Consider the following 15,165-nt stretch of genomic DNA (forward strand, 5'->3'; position numbering starts at 1 on the left):
GTATCTCTAAAGAAGGACTTTCTCCCATCAACTCTGTGGTACCTTGAGATACAGTTTGTATGTGAAAGTCAGGATGAATGAATCTTTCCCTTATTTTAATTATTTCATTTTCTGAAAATGGATCAATTCCCTAGCATCTTTCAAAGGTGACCGATAAAGTGTGTCCTTTTAATATTATTGCTCATTCATGAATTTTTACTTTTTTATTTCTGATGCTAAAATTATTCATCTTTTGCCAGCTGAAGCCCCTTTGGGTTGGTTTCTCTATCTTTTGACATGACCCCAGGAGTCTTTGATAACATCCTTGCTTTCTGATGTGACAAGATATTCCAGGCTCCTGTGGTCCAGTTCCTGTCCCAGACCTGCCATCTCTCATGATTTAATTCTCTAGTGTATGTTTAATTCTCTAGTGTATGTATGTATCTTGTCTCCTTTCTCATTCCAGATATTGTCCGTACTTTTGCTACCCCCACCCTCGTTTCTTATTTTTTTGATCAATCTGTCAATAAGATTGTTTCATGAGTCCTTTGAAAGAAGCAGCTTTGGGTTTTGTTGTTGCTTTTTTTAGTGTCTTTGCTTTCTATTTATTTTTTTCCAACGAAAGATCTCACATTTATTACTGAGCCAACCCACTAGTGCAGAAACATTGAAACAAAGAGGAAAATTATTTTCCCAATAAAACACATCCAGCTGTCCAAATAGTAGTGGTTTTCAGAGTGATATGGTTAAGATGCACATGACCTTGATACAGCAAAAATACGCGTGCCATTTCATGTGTGATTCCTTATAGACCCAGATTGGGTCTTCTCCAATGTCTTCTCTTGGAGTTGTACCTGATTTTATTACATTTTCATCTGAATCCACTGGAGAATAAGACGATTCTGCTTCTGTTTCTTGGCCAGGAATCGCTTGATCCTGAAAGTCTTGGGAGAGGACAGGGTGAGGAACAGAGTTAACCACACACACCAAGATGGCGGACAAAAACTCTTTGGTTTCTATTTAATTAATTTTTTTTTTTTTTTTGGCTGCGCCATGTCTTAGTTGCAGGATGTGGGATCTTCCTTGCCACCTGGGGGATCTTTGTTGTGGCATACGGGCTCTTAGTTGCGGCATGCGGGATCTAGTTCCCTGACCAGGGATGGAACCCGGGCCCCCTACATTGGGAACGCAGTCTTTTTTTTTTTAAGTTTAACATTGGAGTGGTTTATTATATTAGAAAGCTTCTGTAAGTCTCAGAACGTTAATTCTTTTTTTTTTTTTAGCATCTTTATTGGAGTATAATTGCTTTACAATGTTGTGTTAGTTTCTGCTGTATAACAAAGTGAATCAACTATATGTATACATATATCTCCATACCCCCTCCCTCTTGTGTCTCCCTCCCACCCTCTCTATTCCACCCCTCTAGGTGGTCACAAAGCACGGAGCTGATCTCCCTGTGCTATGTGGCTGCTTCCCACTAGCTATATATTATACATTTGGTAGTGTATATATGTCAATGCCACTCTCTCACTTTGTCCCAGCTTACCCTTCCCCCTCCTCATGTCCTCAAGTCCATTCTCTACGTCTTCATCTTTATTCCTGTCCTGACCCTAGGTTCTTCAGAACCTTTTTTTTTTTTAGGTTCCATATATATGCGTTACCATACGGTATTTGTCTCTCTGTTTCTGACTTACTTCGCTCTGTATGACAGACTCTAGGTCTATCCACCTCATTACAAATAGCTCAATTTTGTTTCTTTTTATGGCTGAGTAATATTCCATTGTATATATATGCCACATCTTCTTTATCCATTCATCTGTTAATGGACCCTTAGGTTGCTTCCATATCCTGGCTATTGTAAATAGTGCTGCAATGAACTTTGTGGTACATGATTCTTTTTGAATTACAGTTTTCTCGTATATGCCCAGTAGTGGGATTTCAGGGTCATATGGTAGTTCTATTTTTAGTTTTTTAAGGAACCTCCATACTGTTCTCCGTAGTTGCTGTATCAATTTACATTCCCACCAACAGTGCAAGAGGGTTCCCTTTTCTCCACACCCTCTCCAGGGAACACAGAGTCTTAACCACTGGACCACCAGGGAAGTCCCTCTATTTAATTAATTTTTGCTTTTATCTTTATTTTCTTCTTTTTCCTAAATTTACTCCTCCCCTCTTCAACTTCTTGAGTAGTATGCTCTAACTTCTGAGAACCCATCTTTTTTTCAACTTGAGAATGTTTCTTATTTATTTGAGTACATGGTTCTGGAATTCTTATTAGACACGTTTTGAAAAACATCAAGGATCATCTTCCATGTCTCTTTAATTTTTTTGTCTGTACTTTAACTTCTTTGTGTCTTGCTGCTGCACCCTCTGCTTGGTTTTCCACGTTGCTGATTTGTCCTCTAGCTCTCTCCATTATACTCTGCCACCCACTTACTGTGTTTTACAGATCAACTCTTTTGTTTTAATCTCCTAGCTTTTCAGTCAATTCTTGTGTATGGATGCAGCGTCCTCTTGTATCTCTCCAAGACGTCAGTCATATTTATTCTAAGGTCTTGTTCTTGCTTTACTAACACTGGTACTAGATGGAGATGGGACCCCGAGATTCTGGAAAGCCAGAACCCGAGATCCTGCTTAGGGGGGCTCAGGCACTGACTCGGTCTTTTCCTCCCAGATGAGAGTAGTGGTTGCTGATAGCAAGTTAATCATCAACCAAAGAGTCCAGAGTTTGTCCACACTCCCTTATCTCGGTGACTGGGTTATTTGTGTAGGTTTTCCCACTGAACAGTAATGTAAGGGTGCAGCAAGAGATACAGGCTCTCAGATCTGGAAAGACCCTACCTTGCCTAAGCATTGTCACTGTCAACTGCTGACTTCCCCTTGGGGACTCTGAGGCCCAAGGGGGAACTGCGGTGGGATATGCCTCATCCTCTCCTGCCCTGGGGGGGTCAACATGCTCCCAGTGGCACTGGGTCCTTGGCTAAATAAGCAGAGAACTCAATTTAGCTTCACTTTCTGTGTGTAGGGATGGGGGTGGGGAGGGGTCTCTTCCTGCCCTGCTTGCAGGCTCTGTTATCGGAATTGGGTGCTTCTCCTTTATGGCATTCATCTTCCTCAAATGTTTGTGGGTACATGGTTGGATGTTGATCTTTGTGTTTGGGATTCCCCATAGCTGTCTGTGAACGCAGTTTTGGTCAACGCAGCCTGCAGATAGGGGGGCAGGGAGACTGCAGTGGACTGTCCTGGGGATGCACCCAGAGTATGTCTTCTGGGTGGGGAGCTCCACGAGCTGCCTGAGTGTCACCCACCACCTAAAGTTCCACACTTCCTCTCTAGTGCACAGGGGGCAGAAACCTCTTCCCCCCACTGCCTGGCGCAGGCTGGAGAAAGGCTTACTGTGAGTTTCCCCTCCGAGCAGTCCCCCGGCTGGTGGCTCTAGGGGCCTTGCTTCCCCTATGCTCTCCAGGCAGCCTTGGAGCACTCCTGAACCTTGCCTACCTCATGCACGATGGTTTCTGGACCTATTAGGTCTCCTTCTTGTTTTCTGTGTTCACATGGCTTGTTGAGTTTGGTGTGTGTATATATATATATATATATATATATATATATATATATATATATAAATAACTTTTAAGGATTTGGGGCAGGAGGTTGTGGCTACAGCCAGGGCTCAGCCTCCTGTCTGGATCCTATCTCAGCCTGCTGTCTGGATCCTATCTCCCAGCATCTCCTTGGCATCTCTGAGGTGTGCAATTTGCAGGAGAAACTGAGTGATGGTGTCAAGGATGTGGACTTTGCAGTCGGAAGGAGCTGGGTTCAAATCCTGGTCCCTCTGCACCCCAGTCCTCATCTGTAACACAGAAATGGTTAGAATCTGTTTGCAGAATGCTTAGCACCATGCGAAATGTGCATGCTTGGTAGTTACTCAGTAAATTATGTAGCCTCACCTGGACTCTAGTTCTGTTAACTGAAACTGATAATAATATTACACTGATAAAAATGGGGAGGTCCTTAAAAATGGGAGGCCTTTGATTTTATTGGGCTTGAAGCCATAGAAAGCATGGAATTTACAACGTGTCCAGTCCTCATTTTCGAATGTGTCTATCACTGAAATGTGATGACCCCTAATCTAGTCATCAAAATTGTTTTAATTAAAACTGTTTAAATTTTAATTGAAAATGTTTTCATTAAAGTCAAAATCTTTCCTTGCCTTATCTTCAGAATGCTTTTTTGGACCAGATTAGCAAAATCTGTTTGTTTCCTACTAAAGCTTGAAGTTCTAATACTCATGAGTATCTTTTAAATGTTCAGCTGAAAACTGTCCATAAGGAGTGCCTTGAACTCATCGAGAAATAGTGACGGCTGAGTCAGGTTTCGGTGGGCAAAGGGCCACAGTAGCAGAACCCAGGCATTCTTGGGATGTTTGCGGTTTCTGAGGAATCATGGAGCTTCTTGCTTTAATGATCAGAATATCACTCATAAAAACAAAGGGCCATATTGTTGTCTGGCCAGGGTTTGTATTAACTGAAGAAGTTTGTACTATGTGAGTGGGCATTTCCATAGAGGAAAATAGCTGTGAATGTGGCAATCACAGAGCGGTCTGGTCCAACTCAGCCACAGGCTACAAACCCAGCCGCAGAGGAGTGCGGCACCCAGGAATGTAAACTCTTGCTCAGACTGAAGATCTTCTCTGCGTTTTTGTCTCAGGGCAAAGGGGTGAGGCTGCAGGCGTTTGCTTCTGTTAAGCATTATCCTTTATGCAGATACATTTGTGGTGTTTGCTTTTAACTTTTCAGTGGCCACGTTGTAATCACCCAAGGGCTTCCCTTCAAATCTACGAGTTAAATACATCAACTCATAACTCTGCGAGCTACAGAGGACCCCTGATCCTGGCTTGTTGCTTTTTTTGGTTTGCCTGCTTTGGGATTTAGAAGGCAGATGGCAGTCCCTGTTTTGAGGCAAATCAGCTGGAGTCAATTTTTGTTGTTTGAACTCAAGGGTATGTATCTCTGCCTGAAGACATGCAGAGGAAAAGGCAGAGCAAATGACTTCATGTATTTTTCCTTGCCAAGATCTTAAAACTTTAGTTGTTTGAATGTAGTCACACAGCTCAAAAACCATTCTTTGATTTTTACATCCCTACAGAATATCTTTATGTGTATACAAGCAAAACAAATATAGATTGTTATTTTCCCTCTTTTATACAATGTATAGCTGATCACACACACCGTTCTGTACCTTGCCTGTTTCTTTCACACATTCGTGCTATCATCATCATCATTCTTTTGACAAATGCACAGAATTCTATTGTGTTGTACCTCAGTTTATGTAAGCAGTCTCCTTCACTGGACATTTGGGCTATTCTTAATATTTTGTCACAACAAAAAATGCTGTGATGTCTTTTCACATGTATACAAGCATATCTACGCAATAAATTCTCAAAGTGATGGGTCAAAGGACATATGCTTCTGAAAATCTGCCAGATAGTGCCAAATCACCCTCCATGGGAGTTTTTCCTGTTTACACCCAACCTCCACAATGTATGTGCTTGCCTGTTTCCCTATAGGCCTGACAACAGTGTTTGTTATCAAATTTTTGGTTTTTCCTAATCTGATGTGTGAAAAATGGTGTCTCAGTATAGTTTTAATATGCATTTCTCTTATGATAAGTGAGGCTTAGGCATGTTTTAGTGTGTGTAAGAGCTGGTTATATTTACTTTTTTTGAACTCTCTCTTCATATCTTTTGCTTATCAACCTCTAGGACTTCATTGATCTTTCCTTATCTTTCCTAGGAGCTCTTCGCATTGACATTGTATCTAGTGGGTAACTAGATGCCCTATCCAGATCAATTTACAAGCCCAGAAGAACTGAAATGAGAACTTTGAATGTCCAAGGGGCTATAAGTAGAAATGTTTTGCTTTTTTCTTAATTATTGAATTAATATAAATTAAATGTACACTGTCTAGGGGAATTCATGATAAATATACAGGATCGTATGAAGGAAACTTTAAGAATATTTAAGTAAATCTGATAAGGGGTAAATATCCAAAATATATAAAGAACTCATACAACTCACTATAAAAAAAAAAAAAAACCTGATTAAAAAATGGGCAGAGGACCTGAATAGGCATTTTTCCAAAGAAGACATACAGATAGCCAACAGGCACATGAAAAGATGCTCAACATCACTAATCATCAGGGAAATGCAAATCAAAACCACGATGAGATACTACCTTATACCTCTCAGAATGGCTATCATCAAATCATCAAAATGTCTACAAATAACAAATATTGGCAAGGATGTGGAGAAAAGGGAACACTTGTGCACTGTTGGTGAGAATGTAAATTGGTGCAAACACTATGGAAAACAGTATACAGGTTCCTCAAAAAATTAAAAATAGAACTACTATATGATCCAGCCATTCCACTCCTGGGTTCATATCCAAAGAAAATGAGAAAACATTAATTCAAAAAGATATATGCACCCCAATGTTCACAGTAGCATTATTTACAATAGCCAAGATATGAAAGCAGCTTAAGTGTCCATCAATAGATGAATGGATAAAGAAGATGTGGTATATATGTACAATGGAATATTACTCACCCATAAAAAAGAATGAAATTTTGCAATTTACAACAACATGGATGGACCCGGAGGGTATTATGCTAAGTGAAATAAGTCAGACAGAGAAAGACAAATACTGTATGTTTTCACTTATATGTGGAATCTAAAAAAATAAAACAAACAAGTGAATATAAGAAGATAGAAACAGACTCACAGCTACAGAGAACAAGCTAGTGGTTACCAGAGGGGAGGGTGTGGGGGGAGACAAGATCAAGGAAGGGGAGGAAGAAGTATGAACTACTAGGTATAAAATAAATAAGATACAAGAGTGTAATGTACAGCACAGGGAATATAACCAATATTTTATAATAACTTTAAATGGAGTATAATCTATAAAAATCTCGAATCACTATTATTGTACACCTGAAACTAATATAATATTGTAAGTCAGCTGTACTTCAATTTTAAAAATGACAAATAGTCCTCTTGTATAGGAAGACAACATTGTAAATATGTCAATTCTCTACATGTTGATTTTATAATTCAGTGCACTTGCAGTTAAAATACAAACAGGATTTCTTTTTAGAACATGAACAAAGAATAATAAATTCTACCTAGAAAAATAAGCATATAAGAATAGCCAAGAAGATTCAAATGAGGAGGAGGTCAGTTGAGAGGAGGGCAGAGTAGTTCCATCATATGTTAGAATTATTACAATGCCATAGTAATGAAATGTGTTGGAGAGTAGAAATGGAAAGGACAGGGAAAGCAATGGGACAGAGTAGCAACTCAAAAATAAGCCAAAATGGGACTTCCCTGGTGGTCCAGTTGTTAAGGCTTCACCTTCCAATGCAGGTTTGATCCCCGGTTGGGGAGCTAAGATCCCACATGCCTCGCGGCCAAAAAAAAAAATAGGTCCAAATGCACATTGCTTTTGCTTTACTATTTAGGATTTCAAATTAGTCCAGAAAAGAAAGTTTACTTGGCAATAGGACAAAAATAACATATTGCTTTCTCACTTCCACACCAAAATCAATTTCAGATGAATCAAATATTTAAACATAAAAATGAACACCATTAAAAGTCTATGAAAATGATAAATTAAAATAATTTTGGAGGGAGAGGGACTTTTTCCTAAGCACAGCACAAAACCCAGATATCATAAAGGAGAAGATTAATACAATGATTACATAACAGTTAGAACTATTCTGTAGAAAAGCCTCTCAAGTGACAACCAACAAATAGGTAAAAACTATCTTCAACGTATACCACAAAGAGCACTGGCAAATCAATGATAGAAAGAATATTACAATTTTCAAATGAACCAAAAAATAGAGTTTAGTTCATTGAAAAAGATAGATGATGGGTAAACATGAAAATATGCCGAATGTCATTCATATGGAAAGAAATGGAAACCAGAACCAATTATGAGATATGTTATTTTGCTTTGCAGATTGGAAACAATCAGGAAGTTTGATATTATTTAAGGCAGCAAAGATATAACTTATGCTGTTTTTCATATTTTATTTTAAACTAATATTGAGTTGATAATTAAGTAAGGATATAATTGATGCAACTTTTGGAAAAGCAAATTGGCAATATTTATAAAAATCAAGGCTGACTATATCCTCTGCTCCTTCCACTGCTAGGAATTTAACCTGGAGATACAGTTCAGGTGAGAAATGCACAGGTAGGGATGTTCAGCACAGCAGTGAAGGGGATTACACAGAACTAGACATGCCCTAAATGTCCATCAATGAGGACAAAGGGCTACCATGAAAACAGGTATGATGGATCTCCATGTGCCGACACAGAACTTTTAAGTGAGGGAAGCAAGTTGTAGAACATAATCATAGTATATTCCATTTGTTAAAAAGGAAGAAGAGGAGAAATGAATATATATGTGAGATTCAGGGAAATCACTCATAACCTCTGTATTCCAAGGAAACTCCAGCCTGGAATCTTAAAACAAAATCAAAAAGAAGTTTAAATCTTTACTGAAGTTTCTCAACAGGACATCCACAGGGAATTCCATTTAAAGCATACAGCTAAGCCTCTGAACTCGTTTGCCCAGATCTTTCCCAGAAGTTCACAGAATGTAGTCTCTATCCTCAATCTCTAATCTTGTATTCTCAAGAGACCTCCAGGTATTTCCCCCAAAGCCAACCTGTCTTGTCTTGGTGAGTGTATGTCTGTCTGTCTGCCCTGCTTCTGCTCTTTCCAGTGTAGATACCTCAGCAGCCTGCCCTGACCGCCCTGCACCAGAAAAGTGCACTCTGCCTAGGAAAATGAGGAGATAGAGGCAGGACACCTCCTTGCAGGTTTTCTCCTCACCGTCAGTACTTAAGGATGCATGGAGATTATGGACGGGCATGGGGAGAATCCTTGGCAGTTACCCATAAGTACAGGGCGTGGGCCTCTCCCTCTTTCAGGAACCACAAGTGCTGCACTTGTTCTTCTGCACTGTGCCAGAGCTGCCACTTTGGGGCATAATTCAGGCTCCTCATTTGCCCTCAGCTGAGCCTCTGCCTTCCCAGCTCTAGGATGGGGTGAGCAGACCCAGCACACAGGGTCATTGGGGGCTGGGATGTTGTGTGTCCCATCCAGGGGGGAGGTAATGGGAGCTGCCCTGAGAATCACAAAACAGTAGGAGATGACGCCCCAGTATATAGAACTCTTTCTCTTTCCTTCTTACCTTTGCATAGGACTCTGATTACAGAAGTCCCATAGTTTCTGTAGCCAGTTCTCTATAGATGGACATCTAGATTGTTTCCCCTGCAATAATGATGCAATAAATAATCTTGTGTAGACATCATTTTGCATTTTTGCTGTTGTATCTTTGGCATAAATGTCTAAAATACAGAGTGTTGGGCTGAGGGAAAATGCAGATGTAATTTTGCTAGGTATTGGTAATTCCCCTCCATGGAGGCTGTGCAATTTTGTATTCCCTCCAGCAATGTAAGAGCATGCTTCTTTCATCATATTAACCCTTTGTCTGTAATATAGGGTTTTCTTTTCTAATTGGTCATTCTAATTTTCCTTTCTCATTTGTCATTTGTCCTTTTATCTAGTTTGTGTGTTTTAGGACACATAGAGTTTTGTGGAGATTTTTCTTTATGTGTTTAAATTGTGTTTGTCCATAAAACAAGCCTCAATAAATTTAAAAGGATTGAAATAAAACAAAATATGTTCTCTGACCACAGTGGTATAAAATTAGAAATCAATAACAGAAGGAAATTTGGGAAATTCACAAATATGTGGAAATGAAACAACATGCTCCTAAATAACCAGTGAGTTAAAGAAGAAATCACAAGGGAAATTAGAGCACACATTGATATGAATGAAAACAAAACACAACATGCTAAAACTTAGAGGATGCAGGTAAAGCAGTGCTTAGAAGGAAATTTATAGCTATACCCACCTATATTAAAAAAGAAGATCTCAAATCAATATCCTAACCTTCCATCTTAAGAAACTAGAAAAGAAGGAACAGATTAAACCCACAGCAAGCAGAGGGAAGAACAAAGATTAGAGCAGAAATAAATGAAATAGAGACTAGAAAAACAATAGAGAAAATCAGAGAAATCTACCAAAAGTTGGTTCTTTGAAAAAAATATTTACAAATTTTCACTTAGAATGACCAAGAAAAATAAGCGACAAGGCTCAGATTACTAAGATCAGGAATGAAAAGGGGACATCACTGTCAACTGTACATAAATAAAAAATAATTATAAGAGAATACTATGGACAGTTGTACACCAACAAATTCAGTACCTTAAATGAGGTGGATAAATCCTTAGAAAGACACAAACTACCTAAACTGACTCAAGAAAGAATAGGAAATCTGTACAGACTTATAACAAGTAGAGAGATTGAATTAATAATTTTAAAAATGCGCCACAAAGAAAAGCCAGGCCCAAATGACTTCACTGGTGAATTTTATCAAGCATTTAAAGAAGAATTGGTGGAAAGGAAAATCCAGAAGGGCCTGAAGGTGTCCTTCTCTTTTACCAGGAGAATTCTGTGCCCTGTGGCCATCCTGAATGATATTGCAGATGGGCAAGATTAGAGTGAACCCCTCCCTCACTGACACACAGAGAGCTCTGGAAGCCCAGTGAGTTGAATCCAAGAAGTTGTTAATGAGCACCTACTGTGTGCATGGCACAGTGCTAGGGACACACGATGCTGACTGAGTATCTGCAGGCCCAGCTTGCCGGCACCACCAAGCAGAAGGGAGGCAGACAGATCCTCACAACAGGGGTGGTCCCAGTCAGGCCAGGTGCAGACAGAGGGAGGAGAAGGAAGCCCATGGGAAGGGCCCCAGGGCTCCCTGGGGGGTAGCATCCATACTGGGCCTGGAAGCAGGGAAGGGGTGGGGCTCCTTCCAGGAGGGAGAGACACAAGAGTGAAGGCTGAGGGAGCCTGAGGTCCACAGAGAAAGTGGGGGTGCAGTGTCAGTGCCTCACAGTTGCCTGGAGTTGGGGGGAAGGGGACAGGCATTATGGAAATAACCCCCATTTGTGTGCCAGTCCTTTTATTTTGGGGAGCATGCATTTTTCAGCATTGTTATATGTGTCATTTTTTGTTTGGGGATTTTGTTTTCGTTTCTGTTTTTCACAAGAAGATGACAAGATTCAGACATCTCAAATACTTGCCAAGACCATGCAGCTGTTGAGCAATAGACTGGGACTTGAACCCAAGTCTTCTCATTTTAGTACAGTTCTATTTCTCTTGCCACGTATGTTAGCATGGTTCACAGTTCTCAGTAAAAGACACGACTGGAAAAATCTTGGTGCCTCATCCTAAATTTCCCTCTGGATTGAGATATTTTCTTCTTTCCTTGTGTCCATCTTTGCCCAGAGGAATTTGGATTTAGTTAGAAATTTCACGTTGTTAATCTGAAAGGTGTATTTTAAAAAACTATTTTTCCATTATAGCAGTAACAGAGAAATAACTGGAAAATAGAGGAAATGGGGAAAAGATAACCTCAAATTCCATCACATGAGAAAAACCAAAGTTATCATCTGGGGTCTTTCCTTCCGGTCAGTTTCCTGTGTTGTGGGGTCCCTCCATGTGCTCGATGTGATAAGCATTTTAATGCATTTAATAATTTACAAAACCACCATTCTTTGCTATACTAAGCCATGCAGAAATCAGCATCTTTATGCATGTTTCCTTTTGTTTTCCTGCATAGTGCTTTTTTAAAATAAATTTATTTATTTTTAGCTGTGTTGGGTCTTCGTTGCTGCGCATGAGCTTTTGCTAGTTGCGGCGAGCAGGGGCTTCTCTTGTTGCGGAGCACAGGCTCTAGGCGTGTGGGCTTCAGTAGTTGCAGCACGCAGCCTCAGTAGTTGTGGCTCGCGGGCTCTAGAGCGCAAGCTCAGTAGTTGTGGCGCACGGGCTTAGTTCCTCCGCGGCATGTGGGATCTTCCCAGACCAGGGCTCGAACCCGTCCGTGTCCCCTGCATTGGCAGGTGGATTCTTAACCACTGCACCACCAGGGAAGTCCCTGCATAGTGCTTTTTAAATGTATAGAATTATTCCCTTAGTCACTTCCCTGGAAGCAGGATTGCAGTGACAGAGGTTGGCCCAGCCCTCAGTGGGCCCAGCCCACAATCACCTCCCCAGAGATCAGAGTATGACTATTTCTTTTTATATCTTCAGATTGCACCTTTTTATATTATGTGAGTATTAAATAAAGGAACTGTCTTACTTCTGTGATTTTTGTTTCCTCAGAAGGATGGTTCATCTTTCTTGACCAGGTCAGTGTCTGTTGACCATCCCAAGTCTCTCGAGCGTGGCATTTGTTGTAGATGTTTAAAAGTAAAATCTGGACTTCCCTGGTGGTCCAGTGGTTAAGACTCCGCACTTCCACTGCAGGGGGCACAGGTTTGATCCCTGGTCGGGGAACTAAGATACCACATGCCGCACGTCACAGCCAAAATAAATAAATTAATAAAAATTTAAAACCCAGTCTTCTTTAAAAAAAAAAAAGTAAGATCTGGGATAAACAACAAGGTCCTACTGTATAGCACAGGGAACTATATTCAATATCCTGTGATAAACCATAATGGAAAAGAATTTTAAAAAAGAATGTGTGTATATATATGTATAACTGAATCACTTTGCTATACAGCAGAAATTAACACAACATTGTAAATCAACCATACTTCAATTACAAAAAAAAAAGTAAAATCTGGGAAGAATACAGCTTCACACTCTAGCTCTTCCTGCCTGTCTCATCAAGGTGTGTCCTCAGGCTCTAGCTCAGCACATAGTAAGTATTGTTTATAAAATGAATGAGCAATAAATAAATGAATTTTTGGGAGAGGAACTAAGTGTTGGAAAGAATTCATCTTTGTAGCTCTGTATTTCTGTGTCTCTCTTCCACTGCTACTGAATTCATGGAGGATCTGTTTTTTCCATCTAATGAGACAGAATCATCTCACCTTTTAGTTCCTACATGTTTGCCAAGGACATTACATTCTGAATAATTGCCCCATGTTTGGTTGGGCACACCCAGCCTGGGAAGTAAGGGGTTGGACTTTAACGACAGGTGCCCAGGGTTCAAGTCCCAGCTCTGCTGTTAGGAGCTGGGTGGAGGCACTTTCACCAATCACCTGGAGCACTGGTCATCTGGTGGAAAGTGGTGATGAGAACCCTGCCTTGCATGGGTGTTGGGAGGAAGGCAGATGTATGCAGGGCGTTTCTTATAGCATCTGGCAGTACTCAATAAATGGTACCAATTACTGATATACTAAATGTTATCATAGACCATTTTATTTTCTCTTTTAAAGTCCATGACACCTTTGCCAGTTATTTTCTGGGAAATTTTCTTGTTCTCTTTATTTCCAGAGCAACTGAGTCAAGACTTGGTATACCCAAGAGTTGCTTTAGCTTGAATAATACCATCAAAGGACTAGTTCATTAAGTCAGACTGAAAGTAGTCAACTTTGTGCTGGATACACTTCATCATTTTCTTTTTCTTAATTTCAAAATCAATACAAACTGATGAGAAAAAGGGAAAGATATTGGCAAACACAGAAAAACACAAATAGAAAAAAATCTCTGATCATTTCACCTGCTGCTATCATGTACTTGTGTTCCTCAGCTTTTCTTTCTAAACAGAGAGAAACAGACAGACTAAATTTTTGTAAACAAAAATAATAGACTATACTCATTAGAACTCTTCTTTTTTCCCAAAATAAATTCTTTCACTTTGCGTATTTTCAAATGACATCAACCAATCTTCTGTATTATATATTTTTTCCATTCTTCACTGTCTGTGTTCCATATTCTATTCTTTTAGCTTAATATTGTATAAGTCTTTTCTGTACTTTTCCTTAGTCTCCATTATCATCAGTTTTAATGGCTGCATGGTAGCTCCTCATTTTGAAGTATCTTGAGGTTCTACTATTTTCGTCGGCTCAGGCTGCTATAAAATTGCCACACACTGGGTGCCTTAAACAACAGGCATTTACTTCTCACGTCGGAGGCTGGGAAGTCCAGGATGAGGTACTGGCTGATTCTGTTCTTGGTGAAGACCCACTTCCTGGTTGTGGATGGCCATCTTCTCATCGTGTCCTCATGTGGGACAGAGAAGTAAGGTCTCTGTCTCTTCTGGGAGGGCACTAATCCCATCATGGCAGCTCCACCTTCATAAGCCAGTCACTTCCTGGAGACCCACCTCCTAATACCATCATACTGGGGATTATGGTTAACATGAAATTTAGGGGGACAAAACATGCAGTCTATCTCAAGTGTTAAACTGGAAAGAAGAGAGACACAGATGTAGAAAATGGACGTATGGATACAAGGAGGGGGAAGGAGGGGTTGATGAATTGGGAGATTGGGATTGACATATATACACTACTATATATAAAATAGATAGCTAATGAGTGCATACCGTATAGCACAGGGAACTCTACTCAATGCTCTGTGGTGACCTAAATGGGAAGGAAATCCAAAAAAGAGGGGATGTATACATTTAGCTGATTCACTTTGCTGTACAGCAGAAACTAACACAACATTGCAAAGCAACTATACTCCAATAAAAATTAAAAAAAAAAAAGAATGTATAGGGGAATTCCCTGGTGGTCCAGTGGTTAGGACTCAGTGCTTCCACTGAACGGGGCACAGGTTCGATCCCTAATTAAGGAACTAAGATCCTGCACGTTGCAAGGGGTGGCAAGCCCCCCCGCCCGCCCCAAAAAAAGATTGTATATATTGTATAACTGAATCACTTTGCTGTACGGCAGAAATTAACACAACATTGTAAATCAAGTATACTTCAATTTAAAAATGTTTCCTATGGGAAAAAATAATAAACTGGAAAGAAGAGTAGTAGGATTTCTATGGGCTCTAGGGTCACAAAGACTTGCTGCTGTCACTCTTGCCCCTGCTCCTTGCCAGCCTGTCACTGTGAAGTGTCTTCATCTTGGCCTCCGTCATCTGTAAAATGACAGCCATGACACCTACTCATAGTGTTGCTGTTGATACCGACCAGGGTTCTTGGCCTTCCTTAATCAATAGAAATTGATCAGAGGCCAGACAAGAAATTCAGCAAGACTTTATTGGGACCTCTGATGCAGCAGTGGGGAGCAAGAACAAAGAAGAGTTTC

The 15,165-nt window shown here is 40.2% G+C and overlaps 1 protein-coding gene and 1 pseudogene across 5 annotated transcripts in view; one reads left to right on the forward strand and one right to left on the reverse strand.

Annotated features, from left to right (window-relative positions):
• The window catches only part of LRRK1 (leucine rich repeat kinase 1), a 123,085-nt gene that overhangs the window by 17,726 nt on the left and 90,194 nt on the right, over positions 1 to 15,165 (forward strand). The window lies entirely within an intron of this gene.
• On the reverse strand, positions 431 to 14,122 carry LOC113607596 (60S ribosomal protein L39-like; annotated as a pseudogene).

Source organism: Aethalodelphis obliquidens, unplaced genomic scaffold (genome assembly GCF_003676395.1).
Source record: "Aethalodelphis obliquidens isolate GAN/ISIS:26980383/991018 unplaced genomic scaffold, ASM367639v1 scaffold49, whole genome shotgun sequence".
In the NCBI taxonomy this organism is placed as follows: Eukaryota; Metazoa; Chordata; class Mammalia; order Artiodactyla; family Delphinidae; genus Aethalodelphis; species Aethalodelphis obliquidens.